Source organism: Cryptomeria japonica, chromosome 11, assembly GCF_030272615.1.
Source record: "Cryptomeria japonica chromosome 11, Sugi_1.0, whole genome shotgun sequence".
Lineage (NCBI taxonomy): Eukaryota > Viridiplantae > Streptophyta > Pinopsida > Cupressales > Cupressaceae > Cryptomeria > Cryptomeria japonica.
In genome coordinates, this window is record NC_081415.1 from 335,993,296 (window position 1) to 336,002,506 (window position 9,211).

Sequence of the window (9,211 nt, forward strand, 5' to 3'; positions counted from 1 at the left end):
CCCTTATTCATCACATTCTTTCTATGTCTTTTACCAACATCTTTATACTCATCAAATCATACTTCTTAAGATATGGCAACATCATACTGAATTAGAAAATCAATTTCTTGACATCAATGACAAAATAATAATATTAAGACAGTAAACATCCTTAATCAATTATATCCATAATCATCAACAACATTCTCAATATCCTTATTGAAATGCCAACAATCTCTCCTTGTCTATTATAATGCCAACAATGATCCCATCCCAAGTCAAGGTCAAAGTATTCCTCCATCTTCAGGTTATGATCCCAATCCATCTCAAGATCCTAGTATTCCTCCTAATCCTCCACATGATCCTATTCCTCCACAAGATCCCATCACCCCTATTGAATCCATTCATGACTCCCATACCTATCAACTTGGCTCTTCCTCCTTTATCCACTATGGTTTCCTCCAAGAGCTTACAACTCCTTCCATATCCTATCCCCCTCAAAATGGACTTGCATCTTGTTTCTAAAATAATAAGTATCCTATTGGAAAAAGAATTTGTGAAAAAATGAATCATCAAGGCAAAGGGTTAGGCCTCCATGAACAAGGCATATTAGAACCCCTCCAAATCAAAGAACATGAAAGTTCATATGGCCATGGCTGTCATGCTCAAGATTTTGGTATATTTTTTCATTCCTCCTAAATCTGAAACCCCTTTGTATAAATCAAAATCACGCCATCCCCCATATTCCACATCCAATTTGGGCCCTTACATCCAAAAGTCTATTCCTTCGCCATCCACATCCATTTTGGGTCTTTATGTTCCAAAGCTAAATCCTTCATCCCTTCCATCCATCTTGGGTCCTTGCATCCCTCCATCTACCATTGCATCACCTCAAATGATCCCTAAGAACAATCAACAAAGGAAAACATCCTTGAATTCCTTCGTACACTCTCTTGCCACCATCCCATCCATAAAATCTCTAAGTCACTTATACTCATGCACCAATACCATTTCTATTAGAAGAAATTTGGATGTCAAATATCAAATGCATAAAGCCAAAAATCCACAAAATCCCAAGGATCAACATATCCCATCGAAAAGACATGCTTAAGAAAAGAAAAGTATGATCCAAAATAAGAAGAAAAAATAAAAAAGGCCACAAAGGCCCACAAGGAAAACATCAAAAACCATCTGGATTCCCAAGCAATGTAAAAGAAATGCATCTCAAAGAGAAATCCAAATTGGCATCCAAACTTGCTAATCCAAAAACTTCCTCCAATCCTCCATCTAAAAATCCCCCATCTTCAAAATCTATTTCAGGCCCTTATGCCCTAAAATACACTATCTCATGTCCATCATCCCTTTCAACTGTTTTGGGTCCTCATGTCCCAAAATCTACAATTTATCCTCCATCTAATTCACAACCCTCTCTTCCACAATGCCACCACCCTTCAAGGTGTGTGCCAATGTTGATCTTCCCAACATACCCAACCATTTATCCACAAGTCTTTCAAAACTCCATGGATTATCCAACATCCATTTTTCATAATCCCATTCCTTTAATCCAATCCTTTGCATAAATCCTTATAATCCATTATGTCTCCTCATCTATTTCTACCAACAACTATGAGCATAGCTCTAGTTATCATGGTTAAAAATAGTGCATCTTTAAGGGAAACAATCAATTGAACAAGATGCTTGATTCGTCCCTTCATCTCCCTTTCACACATCCTCTCTGTTCCACATATACTTATCCTCATCCTTATCCATTTGAAAAAATTCAAAAAAAAAAAAAAAAAAGAAAGTAAAGAGAAAAAAATCATCTAATGGTGAAAACCACATCTTGTAGCGCCTTGGATATGTACCATGATGAAAACTTGGTAAACAAAAGTCATGTGTAATCCCCATCATCCTCTTGCATTCCACACTTGGGGGAAAGATTCATCCATACTATCCTAGCATCCGCATCTCCCATAACCCTTATTCTCTATCCACATCCTATGTAAAATCCATCCTCCTTTCCCATCTTTGATCTTGACAATCCAATCTATCTATCCTTCATCCAATATCCATCATCCTATCTAAGTCCATCATCTTCACCCATATTTGATCTTGAATATCTCGTCCATATCATCCATCCATCCTGTCCATATCCTCCATCTCATATTCCTCATCATATATAAATGCACCCTTCCTATCCTTAATCTTAATCACGCTAGAGGAAAAATAATGTATATTTATTCTTTAGAAACTGCAAGGCCTAAATTACTCCTCCATACATATCCATTACACACTATCCTTCAATCTCATACATCTTTATCCGCAATCCTTCATTGCACCATCTCTAGTGTGGGGCATTTTACTCCTTTGCAACATAGTCTTCGAGTCTCCTTCCTCCATATCTATCCATCTCCTTCATCCTCCATAGCCTATCCAAGAAATCTCTCCATCCTTCCATCCTTTTAACAAGCTATGGATATCCCTTGTCATTGGTCCTAATCCATTTATCCTATATCCACAATCCAATCCCATAGTATCCAATCCAATCCTATCATATCCAATCATTTATCCTCCTCCCATCATATCCAATCCCTTTAAGATCCCCATCAAATCTGAGCTTCACCCATCAATCCGATCTTTTACCAACCAATATGAGCTTACCTAGACTTGCATGCAATCCAAACACCCATCCACATTGTGTTAACTAAATCCAAGTAAAGATCCTCTTGACTAGTGTCTCTCCCAATCAGCTAAATCTATTGCCTATCATCAATTTATCCTATCAATCAATGTCCATCGGAATGCATCCTTCCCATGTTTGGCAACTTATCCAAATCCATGTCCAACTCTTGGCAAGAGATGTTTGTTGGCCAAATGAGTTGTTATCTTGAATGATCTTTTCACTTTGATTTTATTTTTTATCCTAGGACTATACCTATTCATGGTTGGCTTGATCATCCTATATCTTTGTACATCTGGATTGGTGTACATTGGGGCATAGTTTTTGTGGTATGGTGTGTTTTCAATTTCTCTTGTATGATCCAACAAGTCTCATATTTACACCATCATGGGTGTTTGCGAACTTGTGTACATTGAGATAACCTATTGTCTGACAGCCTAGTCCATGCATCGGATATTCATTACATTTTTATTCCTATAATCAACAATGTTAATAATCCTTTACAAAATCAAACCTAAGATTTCTCTCTACATAACGCATAACAACAATCCCATCCTCACCAACCTTCCATTCAACCCATCATATCATCTTTCCTTCCACCTCCTCTATTCATCTTAAGGCTTCAGTTTATTTACCTTCCTTATCCCTCCCCTTTTTCCTTTCATCTTATAGTCCTATTCATTTTGAGAGCACACCCATGTTCTCAAAACATGCATGTCCTCTTGAGGGGGCATATCACTACTTCCTCGTCATCCTTCCTCAACCAACCAATGACTAGGGCATCATTCTACTAGCCCTTACCCTTTTCTATCCACTATGTTTCATTCTTCTTTGATATAACATCACTTCATGCTTTCATATCAAAGAGGGGCAAAATGTAGACACAAAATTGATTAAATTAATTTTTAATTTATTATCTCTTTATCACATGATTAATCTAATTAAACATATTATCTTATCACTATCCCTAAGTTAATTAAATCATATTTAATTAATGCCCCCTTTGCATTCCTCCCAAACTTTGATTTATTTTAATAAATCAAACTCATCCCTAGGAATATTCCAATCCTACTCCTAAATCCAATTAGTTAAATTAATCCACGATTAATTAAACTAATTTAGTGATTCCTACCAACCTATCTTCTTATCCCCCCATTAAACTAGTTAACCCAAAGTCGAATCCTCGTTATCATTTATTCAAATTTAAAATACTACACACCTACCCATATAATCTTACCCATCCACATCATCTTTGACCAAGGGGTTCTCACACAAGTGTGAGCATTTCTCCTCCCCATGGATCCATCCTACACTTTCCCCTTTTGGCAAGTATGTCATATCCCCCCTTTTTCATAGTCCTTACTCCTTTCCACAAATATTCCACTTGTCAACTTCTGGGACTTCCCAAGGTTGCTCACACATGTGTGAGCACACCTTCCCCTTTTTCCTAGGACAAGTGGACTTCCCAAAGTTTTCTCACACATGGGTGAGTATACATTCCCCTTTTCCTTATGACAGATGTTCTTCCCAAGGCTGCTCACACATGTGTGAGCACACTTACCCTTGCACCCCTCATCTCCTTGTGACACTTGTCACAAGGCTAGGCCTTCAAATATGGGACCACACTCCCTTTTAATATGGGCCCTTCATCATCCTTCCAATCCCGACCATCCATTTCTAAGCCCCAAAATATATAAATTGAACCCTTCCCTCTTATAAAATCATCCACTTTTCATCATAGTCTTATGATGCCCTTTTGGTTGCATATCCACTCCATTAGCAAGCTTATGCTTCTAGTTTGCTTCCACATCCATATACACATCCACTTATCCATACTATGTTCTTATGCTAGTTTGAGATAATTCCACACTTAACCCCACACATCTCTCCCACTCTTCATTTGTCAACTTTGGAGCTAGAAAAGTTCATGAAGACAAGGAGGACAAGGAAGAGATCAACAACAATGGGAGCATCATGAGGGAGTTCGTTTATTTGTTTATGTTTTATTCTCATATGCTTTCATGTTTTATTCTTCCTAGATATGACATTTAAAATGGTTTGGGTTTAAATTTATTGACTAAACTAATCCTACTAATCATTTTAATGATGACACCATGCTCAAATGAAAACTTACTAAAAATAGTAACCTGATGCATATGTAAGGTTGAGACACCATTTTCCTAACAATATATTGGGATATATGTGACTGATGAACCTATGATTATGGGGAACTTGAGCATAGGTGTCCTTCAAAAGAAACCTTGTAAGGATAACTATATGTGACTTCAACCCATTTGGAAGTGGGAATATAGGTGGTAGTAGGGTGAAAGATGCCTCTGTTACCTCAAGTCCACAGAGGCAGGGTCTAAGGGGGATCACTCCCAAGTTATGGCATTGTTCCAAATTGGTTTGAGTCTCTCTCTTCACTCGGCTTCAAATGAGTTTGAAGTGGGTATTATATTGTGTTTTGAATAGTGAGATGAATGAAGTGAAGGGGTCAACTCACTTATAGTCAGTTTGTTTATCTATTGAGTAGAGGCCATCTCATGCTGGATCCAAGTGACCTTATGTGCTTGTGGAATTTAATTCTAGACCTTTAATACTTTGTGTATATGCTCCTAGATCATTTAATTATGATATACTTATTTTGAATTAGGAACCTCTCTTCTAATTATAGTGCTAAGCTAGGTACATACACTAACTTTTATGGCAATAGATGGATTTAGGACACTATGAGGAGATAGGTAGAAAATTAAGTTCCTCTAGCACACAAACTAGTCATCTCTATTTGAGGTGACCAGTAAAGGATAAATCCTATGACTTGCTTAAGATAAGTTTATCTACTAGAGTTTGATAGTAGTCAAGGAGCATACTATGCTGGTAGACTGTCAGCCATACCACCTAGTTGTGGACAGATACTGTCAGTTGCATGCAGGCGATGGATACTCTGCATTGATCTAGGTTTTTGGACGAATTCCATGAGGAGCATGTGGGCCTAGGGGCTAATTGCATGGCGATGATGGATGTCCTTGTTGATTATTCATTCAATGGACTACAATGAAAGATAATTTATAATGAAGAATAGGAAGGTAATATTTGGACCAACCTTGTAGTATAATTTTGAGCATATCTTGATGTGGAATTGGTATAATTGACCTTGTTAGGATGAGGATGAACACATGGGATGCAACGAATCTTATTTCAACTTGCTCGTTGGTGCAGAAGATCGAGGAAAGGAATACGGCCCTCGGTGTAGTGCACAATGCATCAATATTCTTGTTACCTTTGATCAACTAGGGGAAAGTGATAGTTATCCATTATGGATATGTCATTCTCTTACCATGTATATGTGGTGTAAATTGGAGCTAATCACTCTGTATAAGTGACATATGCTAGAGCTAGTCACTATGTGTATGATATGTATGAGCCAGTCACCATGTGTTTATGTGATGTGCAGTCAAGTCACTCTATGAAATTGGAAATTATGGAAGGATATGACCCCTATGTAATTGTGTATACTTCTACACTACCTGATGCCCAATGGTTGTCTTTTATTGAAATAAACTAAGGTAATCAATTGCATGTAATTAACAATTAGGATTTAAGATCAATCAAATATCTCATACGAGAGGAGAGAATGATTTCCCTCTAACCTTTAAGGGCGAACTACAAAGCCTCTGACTTCCCTCAAAGGATACATAGGCAATTTTATCAAGTATAAACCCTTGAGGCATATATCTAGGTCTATTAGGTATCTTGACCTCAAGAGTTTACCACCTTTGAGTGTATGCATAAGTGGTGGTGTAGAGTTGTCAGTACTATGGTGATTAAAGAAATTTTGAAGTTGAAACTACTAAGATAGAACAAGAAGTTTGGTCAATTAAGTTGGTACTTGTGAAATTTAAAAAAAAAATTAATAGCAACCAAGGGCAGTTGTTACATTATTTTTAAAAAGTGATGTTTATTTAGTATAACATAATTTTATTTGTAAAAAAAAGATAAAATTATAAAATTTGTAACATCAATATCTAGGGCACAATTTTTTTTTCTTGTTTTTTTGGTTTTCTTTTTTTATAACTTTTTGAAGTGAAATTAACTATAAGTCATACACAGATTCATTCAATATCACATAGCTTTTCATATACATGCATCTAAATTAACTTCTTTTTTTTGTTGAAGTAAAGAAATCAATACCTAGGGCACACATGTTTTTTAGAATTTTCTCTCTATTTTCCTATTTGTTCATACATGTCAAATAAAGACCATGATGTTAAGTGAAAAACCTACAATCACAAGAAATAAAAAAAGTAATAATAAAATTAAATATATTCAAAATTATACTTTTTGGAAAGCTTATAATAAGGAATATATACCTACAAACCTTAATTTAATAATGACTTCATTTGATCCCTCAAAATGTAAAGGAAAAGTGGTTTTTTTGTCCATATTTTGATAGATGAAGTGGAGACTCCATTGTAGGTGTAGACACCTAAAAATGGTCAACGCTTGCGGAGTCATACTTTAACATTTGCGCATTGCCTCATTTTAGGTTTTTGCATTGCATTAACATTTCTCTTATGTCACGCACTTGGTTTTTATCATTTGCGAGCATCGAGTCTTTCTTCTGTATTCTTCATTCATCTCGCTCTCAAATTTGGTCTTGTCGACAACACTATCCAATCATGATTTTGATCGATTTTATCCTATCACATCAATGTGCGTACTCATTTGTCATTATTTTGGACATTGTCAATCCTAATTAGGGTTTTGTCCTCTGATCAATCTTATCATCTGGCGATCGATTTGTTATTGATCGTTGTCATTTTCAGTCTTGTCGTCTTGCAATCTATTTTGTCATCGATCCTTGTCCTCTTTTCAATCTTGTCATTTTGCGATTAATTTGTCATCGATCATTGTCTGTCTTAATCATGTCTATTTGGATCAATTAGTCATTGTTCCTTGTAAATTGGTGCATTTATCAATCAAAATTGTTTATCACATTGATCATTTATCAATTCAAAATCATGATCGAATCGACATCAAGTCAATCTTACATCAAGACCTAATTGTCGTTCTTGCATTTCTAATTTATCTTCTAGGGTTTTATGATTTATTCATTTAACCTTGTTTGTCATTTTCTCTCCATTTTCTTCCTCTAGGTTAAATAATTTATTTATTTATCTTAGGTCTTCATGTCACAATTAAATGTTTAATTTAATTGGTTAACTAATTATTCCTCTTTTTGTGAATTAATTAATAAATGATAAATTATTAATTAATTTACCTAATTTCCTAAAATTCCCTCTTTGTGAATTATTAATAAATGAGAAATTATTAATTAATTCACTAAATTCCTAATTTCATCATTTCTAATTCCTAATTTCCACATCATTTCTAATTTTCTAATTTCCTAATTTTCTAATTTTCCTAATTCCTAATTTCCACCTACTTTCTAATTTGTCAAATTTAATTTCCACCTAATTAATTTCTCTCTAGTTCTCCCTATTTTTGTGCTTTGGTGGAAGCATGAATTTCTCATGCGTCATACTTTTGACATAGCAAGATGTCATAAGCCTCTAGTCCTCTAAACTTTGCATTGGCAATATGTCATAATTCATGACATAGAAGGTGTCATAACCTTCTTCTTTCCACTCAATTGTGCCATTTTTTAAATCAATTGCCTCTAATATCAATTTCATGCTAATCTTGTCTTTTCTCCAATTTATCTATAAATTGGATGAATTTTCTTCAATCTCAATCTAATAATCACATTAACGAACTAATTCACTTTGTCAAATCAATCACGCTTCGAGTATTTCTTGATCAATCATCTTGTCTACTTGCTTTCATATCATGATCATGCACTTGTAGGTGAGATCCACAACAAAGTTATTTGGAGAAGAAAGAAGGACAATGGAGTCGCATTAAGGAGACATTCAAATCTGCATCTAGTTTGCTTAGTTTTTAGTTTTGAATGTTTTGCTTTCATGTCTCTATTGAGTGTGTTAGGATTGATCATTGCAATTTGCTTTCGTGATTGAGCTAGATTAGTATACTATTTGCTTTGATGATTTCCGAAGAACAATAATGAAAATGCCCCAGACAATGACAATGACATATGCATGCCCCCTGAAGGAATTGGTCGGAAACATGCAGAAAAGAGGCCAATTGATCGATAAAAATGATAGGAACGAATGGACTGACAATCAAAGATCGGATGCATGAAGGACAAGAAATTTAAGGTGCACAAGACCGCGACCAACATAAGATGGAGAGGGTGCACGTCCATCTATGCACTGACAAAGATCTATAAATGGGACCAAGAAAGTGAAAAGAGCTCATTTGCACTAGCCAAAGAGGAGGATTTGTTGCTCTGGACAAGGACACTTGCAGATAGATGGCGAACATTCCAATGGCAGATCACCTCAGGGAACTTGTATGCACATTCAGACGACCAGATGACGCAGGAGCAATGGTATGTATCTCAAAAACCCATATTTTCAATTTCATGAAGTTTGATTGCTTGCGGGACATTGCAGGGCCCACAGGGAG